Raw genomic sequence first — 13004 nt, 5'->3', positions numbered from 1 at the left:
GAGATACTAGGTGAGCAAACTGGTGCAACTAAGGAAATGATTTTTTTTGAGCTGTGAAATAGAATCAAAATTGCATAGGCATAGTAAGGCCTTACTGAATCTAATTATGGTAGCTCCCAGAAAAGCAATTACTAGAAAAATGGAAATCAAAGTCGACACCAACTGTACTAGAAGTAATGCATATAATAAGAGATATCAAACAATTGGAATTTTGATCTTTAGAAGAGGGTAGTAGCAAATTACATAAAAAAATGGGAACTGTGGGAACAATACATGTAGAGGAAGAACGAGGTTTAAAAGAGGGCAGGATCTGAATGAGCTATGTAATATTTGACTGACAATGTCATATGTGATAATTAAAAAAACAGAAATTATGTTCTGGGCAGTATGTAAAACTTTAATTTATAAGGGGAGATTTCTATGTTAAACATGAAAATTGAAGAAGAGACACAAATGCCAAAAAATATAACTTTGCATTTAATATTGCAGGATTAAAACTTGCAGACAAACATTCAGTGCAACTTCTGAATGTGACTGCTGTCATTTTTACAACCAGAATGATAAAGCCAATTTTAAATGCATTTTTGAGAAACATTCCAGTTCATACCTGAAATGTTCCATTAATTGCATTCAAGAAGTAGCAGCCTAAAACAATGTAATGAAGTTTTGAGATAATTAAAAAAAAAAAAAAACGAGGCAAGTTGAAGCATGGTCTTTAGTTTAGCAAATAAAGCCTCTGGATTTTTTTTTTAAGTATAAAATTTCATTGAGCATGTCACATGCATGACAGCTGACAATTTTAATACCTAGGGCAGTTGTTTTATATACCTTGAAATGAGATTCTGCACTCACTTTGAATTTAATGTCAGGCTACACCGCATTTGGCATTTTCTGAAATTCTCCCCACCCTGGATTATTCCTATAGAAAAGGTTTTTAGCTAACTGGGGTTAAAAAAAACAAATTTAAGAAGTGCCAACATAATACACACTGGTGGTGTCAGGAGCAAAAACACAGAAACCAAATAAGGATACAAGACAGCATTTAATCTTGCAAAGCTAACTTTCTAATACTACCAATATTCAGTATGTTCATGCAAAACTTAGTAATAGATATTTTTTCTCAAACCACTTCTAGAATATCATGGATTATATTTAGAGGTCTTGACCAAAACTACAAGTCCAAAAGAAGATTTCATGCAGTGCAAAATTATCTTGTCATTTGAATGAATTCTACACAGACTGCATTTATGAAGGTATAGCTTAAGGAAAGAATGAAGAAGCCAAAGCTACATTTTTTCTTGTAATAACATGACTGTGACAGCAGGACTACAAATAAGGTAGTAAGCTAGAAAGCCGATGCTTCTGAACTGTGGTGTTGGAGAAAACTTATGACAAGTCTGTGTATTGCAACTGCATGAAGATCAAATAAATACTTAAGGAAACACATCAGACTGTTCACTAGAAGGTCTGTTTGTAAAACTAAATCTTTACAACTCTGACAAAGTAATATAAAGCCAGAAATCGCTGAAGAATGTATTGATGCTGGGAAAGACTGATGGCAAAAAAGGGGGCAGCAGAGGCTAATATGGTTGACAGCATTACTGTCATAGTTAATGTGAATTTACAATAACTTGCAGAAGACGTGGTAGACAGATGAATAGTTAGACTTGCATAAAAAACATCAAGGGCTAGATTCATTAATGCCTAGACTAAGCGTACACATTATATATTCAAGAACAGCCCCACCACATTTTTTTTGTGCTTTCTACTCACTCAGAAATATTACACTAAGTGTACATGTAATCTACACTTTGTGGTAAACTTTATTATACAATGAATGGCCATTAACATTCAAAAATGAGCATGCTGATTGGTCAGCCCAGCCGGCATGCTTGTTGTAAATTAAGCATATACCAAAAGAAAAGACAGGTCTCAGAGACTTTCTTCTATTAAAACATGCTACGGAAATTCCACTTTTCTTTATTTATTTATTTATTTTTAATAAACTTACAAAAACTGGAGATTTCAAAAAAACGAGACAGATGGGACAGAGAAAAATACAAGGCTAATCAGGTATTTTATGCAAAACTTAAGAAACATAGCTGATTATCCTTGTATTTTCTATGTCCCATCTCTCCTGTATGTCTGACTCCCGATTTCATTTTTTTATTTTAATTAAAAACAAACAAAAAAAAAAAGCAACAGAGATCTTCCTTTCTCTATTGCTTCCTTTACACAGCACTAATGTACTGTGTAATTGAGGGAAGGTAAGTCCCATATGCATGTGCAGTACATCAAGAAAGCCCCAGGATACCAGGTATAAATACAGAAGAGTAGCACAGCACGGTTATACAAGGACATTATTTAAGAAAAGTAAGTAAATTTTTTCTTAAATAATGTTATTATATAACAGCAATAACTCACAGCTGGGTGTGAATAATGCTGGATTTACCCAAGGTTGGCTTTGTTTGGTCATAAGGGTTTCTACACCAACTGTAAGTAAATCCAGCATTACCAACATCCGGCCATGGGTTACTGCTATATGAATCCCTGTTGATATTTAAAGCTGCAAGAAAATCACTAGTAAAACTAAAATTAGGAGGAAGAATGTGCGAGTTATGCCTCTTCATTCAAAACGGTGTACACTTAGTGTAGGCATTATTGAATCTCAGGGCAAATCTAAGACCAGTCAATGCAGATTTGTTAATAAGTCTTTAAATGTTAAATAACCAGCATTTAATTCAATAGGTTCATACTGTCAACTTTCAACTAACTGTTACAATACAAATTAAAAATATATATCTTAAACTGAAATCTGCATTCTTAAATCATGGACTAAATGTTTCATAGCCAGACAGAAGAAGTTAATACACTCAGAGCAAAATGTCATCTGTATTGAATGATGTGAAATTTTTCACAAATTATTCCCCAGAAGAATAATTATAAAATACTGTGTTGAAATTCTGAGGAAAAATACTATGATTATGTTAGTTTACATATTCCAACACAAAGTACAAGCATATGAATATTCACTATATTGCAGAAATCTTTGAGAAAGACTGTGTAAAGTGCAGTGTATTCTTCTGTTTAGTAGTCCATAAAAAATACCAGTTTCCATATATGTAGGAGACCCCCTTGAAATGAAACAAAAATATCAGTACGACTTATTGTGATTCCATTAAGTCCCAACTAAAGGTAAGTTTATACAAGTCATCAGTCTGAAGGAGGCATGGGTCTCCTTGAAATGGATTACATGTATAGGTCATCAGTTATAGAACTGCCTACATATCTAGTGACATCATTAGACTCAATGAAAGTTTTAATCCATGAAGAAAACTAGTCTAAGATGACTTCCTTGCTCAAGTTAGCAAAAGCACTTTGGAAAGGAGCAGGCATGGAAATCAAAGCAGCAGTGGATAAAAATGTGTACCAACAAAAAGCGCTACAAAGCAAAAGACCATAAACATAGTTACCAGAAATCCCATAATTATAGTGGAAAGTATAGACAGTTGCACAACTAGGTTGGGGAAAAGTGTGTGTCTGCCCTAGGCACAACCTATGGGGAAGGGGGGTGACTAGCAAATCTGAAGAGCTGCAGATCAGGTACAAGTAAGGTGTTTATATTCATTTCAGCAGCTGGGGCCGATTCTTTTTTTTCATCCCATAATTATAGTGGAAAGTATAGACAGTTGCACAACTAGGGTGGGGAAAAGAGTGTGTCTGCCCTGGGCACAAACTATGGGGAAGGGGGGTGACTAGCAAATCTGAAGAGCTGCAGATCAGGTACAAGTAAGGTGTTTATATTCATTTCAGCAGCTGGGGCCGATTCTTTTTTTTTCTTTCTTTCTTTTTTTTTTTTTTGAAGGAAGTGCCGATCTGGGGCCTGCCCAACATACCAAATGACCTAGCCAGGACTTTAAGTACAGAGATCTGCTGGAACCACCATATGCTGATCAAAAGTTGATGCACAAATAGCCACAGCAATGCGAATTTAAACCAAAAGGCTTAATGTCAATAATGGCAACTCAAGATACTTGAATATGTATGTAGAGTTACAAAATCTATAGAAAAAGTAGGAGAGACAGAAAAATGTACGTTTTACAGCAAATAACTAGAAAGAATTACACATCCCATTGTTTCCTATTATATGAGTAGGACTAAGGCTCTCTATAGTGAAAAACACAATAATGTGGCAAAGTTGCTAACTGGAGACTGTGTAAATATTATAACATACAAGTAGTTGATCTATTACAAACATGAACTAAAAATGGTTACTGAAAAGGACTAAGTGCTAATCATGTGTGACCACCAATACCAAAAGTAGAAGGAAGAACACCAGGCATCGTACTTAAATTGGGACAAAACAACACTAATTACTGAACTAACTCCACACAGGGACTATGGTGCTTTATGTCCTGAAAGACTGAGGTATAAAATCTGAAGACAGGCATGCATGAAACTAGAGCAATGTTGAAAAAGGACACCCCCCCCCCCCCACAGTTGCTGTGGTTGTAGGAGCAACTGGGTAAATAAAAGTATTTCCCAGCATATTTAAATATGTTACCAAAACAAGTAACACCATATGAATTACATAAGGTGGGAATTCTGGGTAAATTGGTAGTGCTACAAACAGCATTCTTGGCAAACCTCAAAGACCGAAGCAAAACCAAATTTGTGAAATTTAATTATGCCCTGATTTAGGAGTGGAGTCCATTTTTGTCACGGTATTTAAAAACAAAATTAAAAAATATGAAATTTGGCAAAATTAATCCGAAAGTATTCAGAGTTACTCCGAAATGCAACACATTTTGCTATCCAGCAACATCAGTCAGTTGTTAGTGCAGGACTTAAGTTTCTGACTATGTCAACAGTACTCTAGCATGACACAGCCAACTCACTGTGGGACTTTGTAGCTACTGGTCATCTCTCTCTCTCCCATCAAAGGATAGAAAGAGACCTTTCAAAGCCGAACTGTTCTTTAATGGAGTCCAGCAGGCTTTGCAGATGATTATCTGTCTGTCATAAAATGAGCATGCTTGTAGCGAAATGCACAAAAGGAACTTACTGAGAACACAGTTCAGAAGCAAAGCAGATTAGGATTCCAAGACCATTTGTGCTGCCCAAATCCCACTGTAACAAGGCACAAAAGGAAAACATTCCAATACTGGTGGGCTCAGTAACTGTAATTAAGGTCAAATACATGAGGAAGCAGGAATGCTGGTTTCCAGCTCTGGAATGAAACCTTGGGTGAAAAAAATGCAACAATATAAAAAGTACCTATTAAATGTGTGTTTGATATTAAATGCCTCCGTCACCACCCAACCACAGAATATGAAAAAAATGCATTTTTAGCAATGATGGCTTTCTTTAATTGCTGGCCAACAGAGTTCATTTAAAGTTATGACTGCAGAGTTGACAGATTTTAAATGTATGGTATCTTTTATTTTACTGACAAGAGTACAGGTTTATAAAGGAAAGACCATTTCTCAAACTCTTACCACATATGATTTGTGATCGTCAAGTCACGACTGAGATGTTATTCTAACTTTTCACAATACTAAAATCTTGTGCTTCTCCAACAAAATAAAAAAAAAGAGTCATCAGAAGAAAAACACTGGCTGTCTGCAACCTATTGAGATACCATTAGAAATGCATATTTTATACATGTGGAAAATATGACTCTTTAAAAAAGGCTCTCCTTGCAATGAATACAAAGTGCAAAAATAAAGCAATTAAAACAGCTAATAAAAGTACAATGTGCACAATGTGAAAGATGACAGCAGAAGACAAAGTACTGCCTGAAAATGTGTTAAACTGTTGCTGAAATTTCCAGTTGTCAGTGCATTCTGGCCTGATTACAGTCATTTGATTGAAAGGAACACTTTTAACAGGTTGACAAAGACTAACCAGCCAACTCCTCTGGCATGCTGGCATACTTTGGTCTGCAGTAGAAGCTGTAGCTCCAGGACATACTCTTGTTTCACAATACTGAGGACTCAGTGTCCTTCACCAGACTGGAGTAAATTCAGGGAACTTATTTTCAATAGTCCTTCCTGAACAATAATCAAGAATGCTGTGGTGTGCCACAGGAAACTTATCTCTTGAGAGACACTGCATGAGGTCCTGCTGGAGGAAATATCACTTGACAACTAGCAGGCTTTTCTCTGATGGCAAAAAGATATCTATTACATACACAAGGAAGGGCTTGGCCACGGAAGGTGCAAGAAAAGGGCCACACATGCCTTCCACAGCAGATAATGCTTTGCACCTCTTTTTGAAGATGGTCAACAACTTTATGAGAAGGTTCCCCAGAGAAACTGCACCTGAAATGAAGCATATAACACAGCTCAGCAAATTTATTCATGAAAGACAGGCAGGCAATACCAGATCTCCCTAGGCAAGCAAGACCAAAGCAATAGAGGAACCAAGGGTGTAGCAGGCCACATTACAGCCCCTGATAAGATACACAAGACCAGTATGCACTGAATGGTAGACCTCACTGAATAAAATGCATCATCAGTTTTTGGGGAAGGCAATACCAAAGCAAAGGAGGTCAGTGCAAGGTGGACTTCATATGAGAAAATGTGCCTAACCAAAAGAGAGGTTAGCTTAAGGAAGACCCTCCTGAGGATAATGGCAGATTATGCCAATCTGTGTCAAATACAGAAACCTAACTTCTCTCCAACTGTGTAGCCAGCAAACAATCATAAGGACAAGGGAAGGCCCTCACTAGAGCACCTGCAAGCAGAGACCAGTAAACCCTTTTCTTGTACCTTTCCCCACAAAATCCTTAAGCTTGTTCGGTACAACTCACTTCAAGAAGGAACTATTTATTAGCTGACATTTTCTTCTGATTTTAGCACACCTCCTCCTCTTTTGTGAAGAACGACATGAACATTCATTATGCTTTTCTGCCTTGTCCATATCTATACTGTACATCCTACCCCCAACTGCAGTTTCTGAAATTCTTTGTCTTTGTTCTGTGGCTACAAACCAATAAAGCCCTACTTTCTTCTATTTAATTCCTACAGTTAATTTTCTCTCCCGCTTTTATTTGACCCTTCTTGTCAGCTTTGGCACTGCCTTACCCTTTTTCTTACACTCCTGTTTACATTCCTTCTGTCTTTTTTTTTCAGGTTTTAGAATGCCACATCCTTTCCTCTGATTTTCTCTTTCACTTCTCTACTGAACCACAATAGTATTATTTGTTCCTCTCACCTTACTCTTTCAGCCTATTCCCTTGTTCATGACTGCCTATAAGTTTTGATTGAGTCCAACTTCCCAGCTGTCTGTTACATTGGACTACATCTATCCATTCGCTAATGTGTACCTTAAACAGTTCTCTGACCCTGATGGAATCTACTTTCTTAAAGTTCCCAACAAAGATCCTATTCAGCTGTCTGTCTTCATCATCCACTACGATGATCCATCCAGTGACATGGTCATAGATGGCCAGGAGTGTTGCCCAAACACCTCCACCCTTGGTGAATAAGATGTCAAGAGTTCTTTCCTTCTTTCTTTGTGTCATCCTCTTTCTAGGTGGATTAATTTCACCTGGCCTACTCTTTTAGTAAGTTTATATCCCTTCCCAAATGTGGATATATAAATACTCTAGTCTGCTTCACTAAGGTATATGGTCTTCTTTTTTCTTAGCAAAAAACACATTTTTTCAGCAAACAAAAATAAAAAACAACAGAAGCAGAATATGCTGGTTCAAGACTTTTGAAGGCGAAAGGGCAAGGCACTAGTGATTGTGTAAAGAAAAAGTAAAAGCCTTTAACCAGCATATTCTGTTTCTTTTTTCTTACCCTGGCCTTTTATTTTATTTTTATCTTTCCACCATTTTTGCCTTGTGTCTAGCTGTCAATATACTGTAACCAACCACAGCTGGCACCTTTCCTCTCTTCTAGTCTGCCAAGAAACTAACCTTTGCATGTCCTGGAGTTCCCTCGCCAAACTGCTCTTTTTCATTTTCCATTACTTTTCAGTTTGCGTTATCCTCCCCCTAGCCTGTCCCTTCTTTTTCCTACAGCCTTCTCATTTTTCTTTCCAAACTTCTACCATTACTCAGCATGACTCTGCACTCCCTGTTTCCTTTGTTCCTGTTGTTCTACATCTTTTCTCTCTTCCATGCACTTCTACTACATTTTCTCTTTTTAATGCATCTATGTTTGTAACAAAAGCCTTTTTTTGTTGTTGGTTACTTGACAAACTATGCTAGTTTACAGGTGAGATCCTGTAAAATTAGTCTTATTGCAGGCTTCTGTTTTACTACCAGGGAAAACTGCAAGCTACAGGCACATTTAAAGGTTGCTGTCTTTAAATTTTCATGCAAATATGTGTTAGCAGGAAAATGGAGAGGGAGACTTTGTTTCACTTGTCTCAGCTTAATTAAGCATCAAAAACAATCATAGTACTGTGTATGCTTGCATTTTTTGAAGAACTATTAATTTACAAGAAAGACTTAGTTACTGCTTCTGAATAAAGTGAAAGCAAGCTTGACATTTTGCGCACAAGCAGCGAGTTTCCACTGAAGTTTATGTAAAAACATTTAACATAATTCTGACTACAAACGTATATTCTGCAATAGCTGGTTTTAAAAAAAAGGAAACTGTCACGTTTCAGAATTTATTCTCTTGTTAAATGGTACTGACTTGGGAAAGATGAAAACACTACACACTAACTTAACCTGATAGTTTTCCCCTTTGAAACAGTGGAACACAAAAGAGAAAAATCAGAAAATCTTAATGCAAGTTGCATGGAAAGCGAGGAGTGCTGGTGACTCATGGGAAGGGAAGCAAAGCTATTAAAACATAATCAGAAGTAAATTGTAGCAGAAAGCTGAGTGTTGAACAGAATTACTGCAATAATGTGGAGACAAAAAAAAAATTAATTAACAGAAAGCAAATTCTCACTACAGTTATTTTGAGAAGTAATTCCTCAAGTGGCTCTTTCCAAACTGGTTACTCGTACAACTATAATTTTATGGGTATGCATACTTACTACTCTCAGTAATTTATATCCACACAGCTTTACCCTTTAGCCTTATCAGCACCATGATTAAACAGACTACTACTAGTACCTGTGGCATAGCAGGATACATCCCTAACTGCAACCCAGGCAGCTTAAGTTTGATTATCAGCTTGGGGGCCTTCTGAAGCTGGTGTGGGTGGAAGAGACAAATGACAAGGTGCAGGCCTGCACGCATCACTTTGGAAGGAGAGGTAGGGAAATGTTTGTTTAGACACACTCTTCATGGTTGACTCTCCAGTGAAGACTGGGGATTGCATGGGGGGTTGCTGTCTGCAAGGGGGACTGGGTCACTGAATGCATCACACGCCCGCAGGCACACTACAGCTTAACCTCTTGGAAGTTAAAGGAATATGCAGGGGATAGTAGTGTAACAGAAAAATCTGATCTGCTACAACATGGATGAAATGTCTCACTCAATGTCTGCTCAACTCTTATCTTAAGGAATAAATGAACCACAGTGGTCTCCCCTCCTGGGAATGAATGGGGTCAATGGGAATCTGCAAGGGGTGGGTTCAATGACTAGGGAAAGTATTAGGCAAAAAAAAAAAGAAAAGAAAAATCATTAAACAAAGTAAACTCTTGTCACTTAAACACAAACTCTGTTTCTTGGCTATCACAGCAAACGCTGACTTGAACAACATAATTCATAGCTAAAAAAACATGAAACCTAGCACTACTCAGTTATTCAGCCTTGGAGTCAGTAGTAGAGACTAACAGACGTAACTCAAACTCTTACACAGGATCACTTTTAGCACATTCACTATCAACAGCCCTGACAAATCATCTGCACAGGTCCAACCAAATGTGCTACATAATTACTGTCTAAAAATGTCAACAAAGTCTTTCAAATAAAACAAAATAAAGTGTGGAATCAATGGAGTCAGTCCAAAAGGCAGAACCTGACTAACTGATGGGTTATCCTAGCCAATCTCTCAGTTATTTTCTTATGTCTATAATATACACTCCTCCAGCAAAGGCAACATCTTCACATTAAAACACAGACTACACGGCTAAAAAAGTACTGTGGTTAACCCAAGAACTTGAAATACTTTTAAAAAGGATAATCCTTGGAGAGCCTAGAAGCAACATGATAATTCACTGTTTACACAAATTAAACATAACCAGCTGGATTAGCATCAATGCTGCAAAGTCAACATGCATACAAAAATTCAAAATGCTCAGCTAAGATCCTAACACCTACTGGAAGTCAAGAGGAACTCTAGCTGATACTAACAAAGTTCCTAAAACATCTCGGGACGCATTTCTTAATTTCTTAAATTCATTAAAAGAATTAATATCTTCACCACCACTCACTATAACCAGTCATTTCAACAGCTTTTTTCTGTCCACACATAATTCAATTTGTCATATTTTAATATCAAAATCTTTCTACTTAGCAGTAAGCAAACCCTAAATTATATTTATATTTTCACAACTAGCTCCACGCATCCTACCATATAGTCTCAAACAAGCAATTCATATGTAGTTTCTCCTTCAAGTCTCAAAGTGACTACCAACCTACAGCCATAATCTATCCACTAGCAAAAATTCTTGAAATAATTAACTATGATCAGATCCTTGAACATCATAACAAATAATGACATCTTCATTCCTAACATGATTTCTGCTCAGAGTTACGTACTGTTATAACTACCAACTCTTTAACTGATCAAATACTTATAAACAAGAAAAGCAACCTAATATTTAGAGCATTTTTCATTAATCTACAAGGCACTTTTGAGATAGTCCAAACACAATTAATTATCAGTTACTGGGTCATCTATATGGCCAAGTGATGTAATTGTCCAGCATGCTATGTTGGCAAGACAGGGTTTTAAGATGTTGTATTTATGAACATTTATATGGCATTAATAAAAATTGTGAAAATAATGCATTAAACATTTGACATCCAGTCCTACGTGCACTGGATTTCGTTTTGCTATATTAGATCAGGCTGACATCAACCCAAGGGGATGTGATGACAGAATACTGTTGGAAGAAAAGGAGACAATGTGTCAGTTAAGACTAAATGCTTCTAGGGCACCTGGAATAAATGACTATATTTCACTATTGCCAATTTTAAAACATAGGTCTCTTTTAAATAATGAATATGTATCAGTTAAAGTTTTAAGCAGTTTTTGACATTTGAATTGAATATTTATGCATTTTTAGTGAATGGCATTTTAGTTTAGTTGCAAGCTACAGCGTGTGTGTTTGGATTTAAATGTATTAATATATATTGTTCATTGCAGTGCTTTACTGTTTAGGAAATAATAGAATCATTTATATATTTTAACATCCCATTGTGCTTTAGTAGTAAGGTCTATTTATTTTATTAACTATTTAATTACTTAATTGCTTACTGGTTTGATTGATTGTTTTCTGTGACTATAAAAACTGCTAAGTTTGTATGGATACTGTTTTGATGAAGTTCACCATCAGTGGACGAAAGCGCTTAAAATCTATTTATTTTACTATTGGCCAGTCCGTTTTACTGGCAGATATGTTTTTTGTTAATTTGGATTGGTTTTATGGTCTTTTGGTCCACAGTTTATACACACACACGTATATATATATATATATATATATATATATATATATATATATATATATATATATGTATACACACATAAAGACACACACGCCAACTCTGAGATCGCCATACCTCAGAAAAAAGAAATGGCAATCTTGGACTTACTAAATTTAAGTTCAAATTTCTGGCTATCTGGTCTCTACATTACAGGATTTGGCATTCAGTCAAGATATTTATTTATTTAAATTATTTATTTATTAATGATTCAGTAGGTGGGCTGGTTCAAAGACCCTTTCAGCTGAAACCCAAAAGTACAGAAACAAAAGCAAACATGAATGCTCTAGAAGCATACAGTACATAAGAGCAAATACAAAATCATTTTTTTAAAGGGTCTTGGGTCAAACATATGCTTGTTGCAGATCCTTATGCTTGTTACAGAGTCTTAATACACCGAGATATGCTACAGAGAGAGTAAAACCAAAGTTGCTTACAATACTTACAGTATAGACATGAAGTCCATTTTAAATTTCAACATTTCAGGAAATAAGTATGACAACATTCAGGATAACAACAAGGAAAGACTGTCAAGCTGGAGGAAAAGTGCTGTTAGAATTTAACAGTTCATGGTGACCGTCTTGCTGGAGGTAGTAGGTTGTTTGATAGTAAATGGTGGGGTTACACATTATTCTTAAAGCACTTACACTCTGTTCCCATGTGCAGGTGTTCAGAGAAGAGCTTTTTAACTTTGAGAGAAATTCCAGTTCCCCTTAATTCAGCTAGGAGTCTGTTCCATTGTGCTGGGCCTAGTCAAGAGAAGGCACATTTTCAGTAGCTGTTTTACATGGTGGTCTGCTTAATCTTCTTCTTTGTCTTTTGGCTTTTCCCAGTTAGGGGTTGCCAGAGCGGAACTCCGGTCCTCTAATGATTGGCAGTTAGATTTTCACAAACGCCGAGGTGCCAGCTCGATGTCCAACCTTCAATGAAGGCACACCCATTTACGCATGTCTTTCGAACGCCCACCCAATCACGGGGAGGACATGCAGACTCCACACAGAAGGCACTCCTCGCACTCCAGCCGAGAATCGAACGGGAGAACCTCTTGCTGTGAGGCAACAACGCTACCACTGCACGAATGTGACAGCTTTTTCCTGTGCACTTCTTAGGGAGTAAAACTAGCCTCAAAAGTGCAGTTTACGTCACAAAAGTATGCAATGGCCATGGTTTAGATTTTTGTGAATAAGAGTGCCTAGAAGATAAGTTGACCTTTTGGAGACCAGAAACTATTTTTTTAATTGTAGGAGGTTATTATGATGAGACCTGATGTTGGCAAAGATGGCAAATTTGAAAATTGTACTTTCTGTGATGAGAAATCTTTGGGAATTATGTGCTGAGTAAAAAGTAATCAGAGGAAGATCAGTATATTTCATATATTTCAAAT

The 13004-nt window shown here is 36.7% G+C and overlaps 1 protein-coding gene across 1 annotated transcript in view; it reads right to left on the bottom strand.

Moving 5' to 3' along the window:
• THADA (THADA armadillo repeat containing) overlaps positions 1-13004 on the bottom strand; it is a 3943996-nt gene that overhangs the window by 3089320 nt on the left and 841672 nt on the right. The gene's annotated exons all lie outside the window — the stretch shown is intronic.

Source organism: Protopterus annectens, chromosome 6.part0 (assembly GCF_019279795.1).
Source record: "Protopterus annectens isolate FY-2018-M chromosome 6.part0, PAN1.0, whole genome shotgun sequence".
NCBI classification, from domain to species: Eukaryota; Metazoa; Chordata; order Ceratodontiformes; family Protopteridae; genus Protopterus; species Protopterus annectens.
The sequence above is the reverse complement of the archived record's forward strand: the minus strand, read 5'-3'. Positions and strand labels throughout refer to the sequence as shown.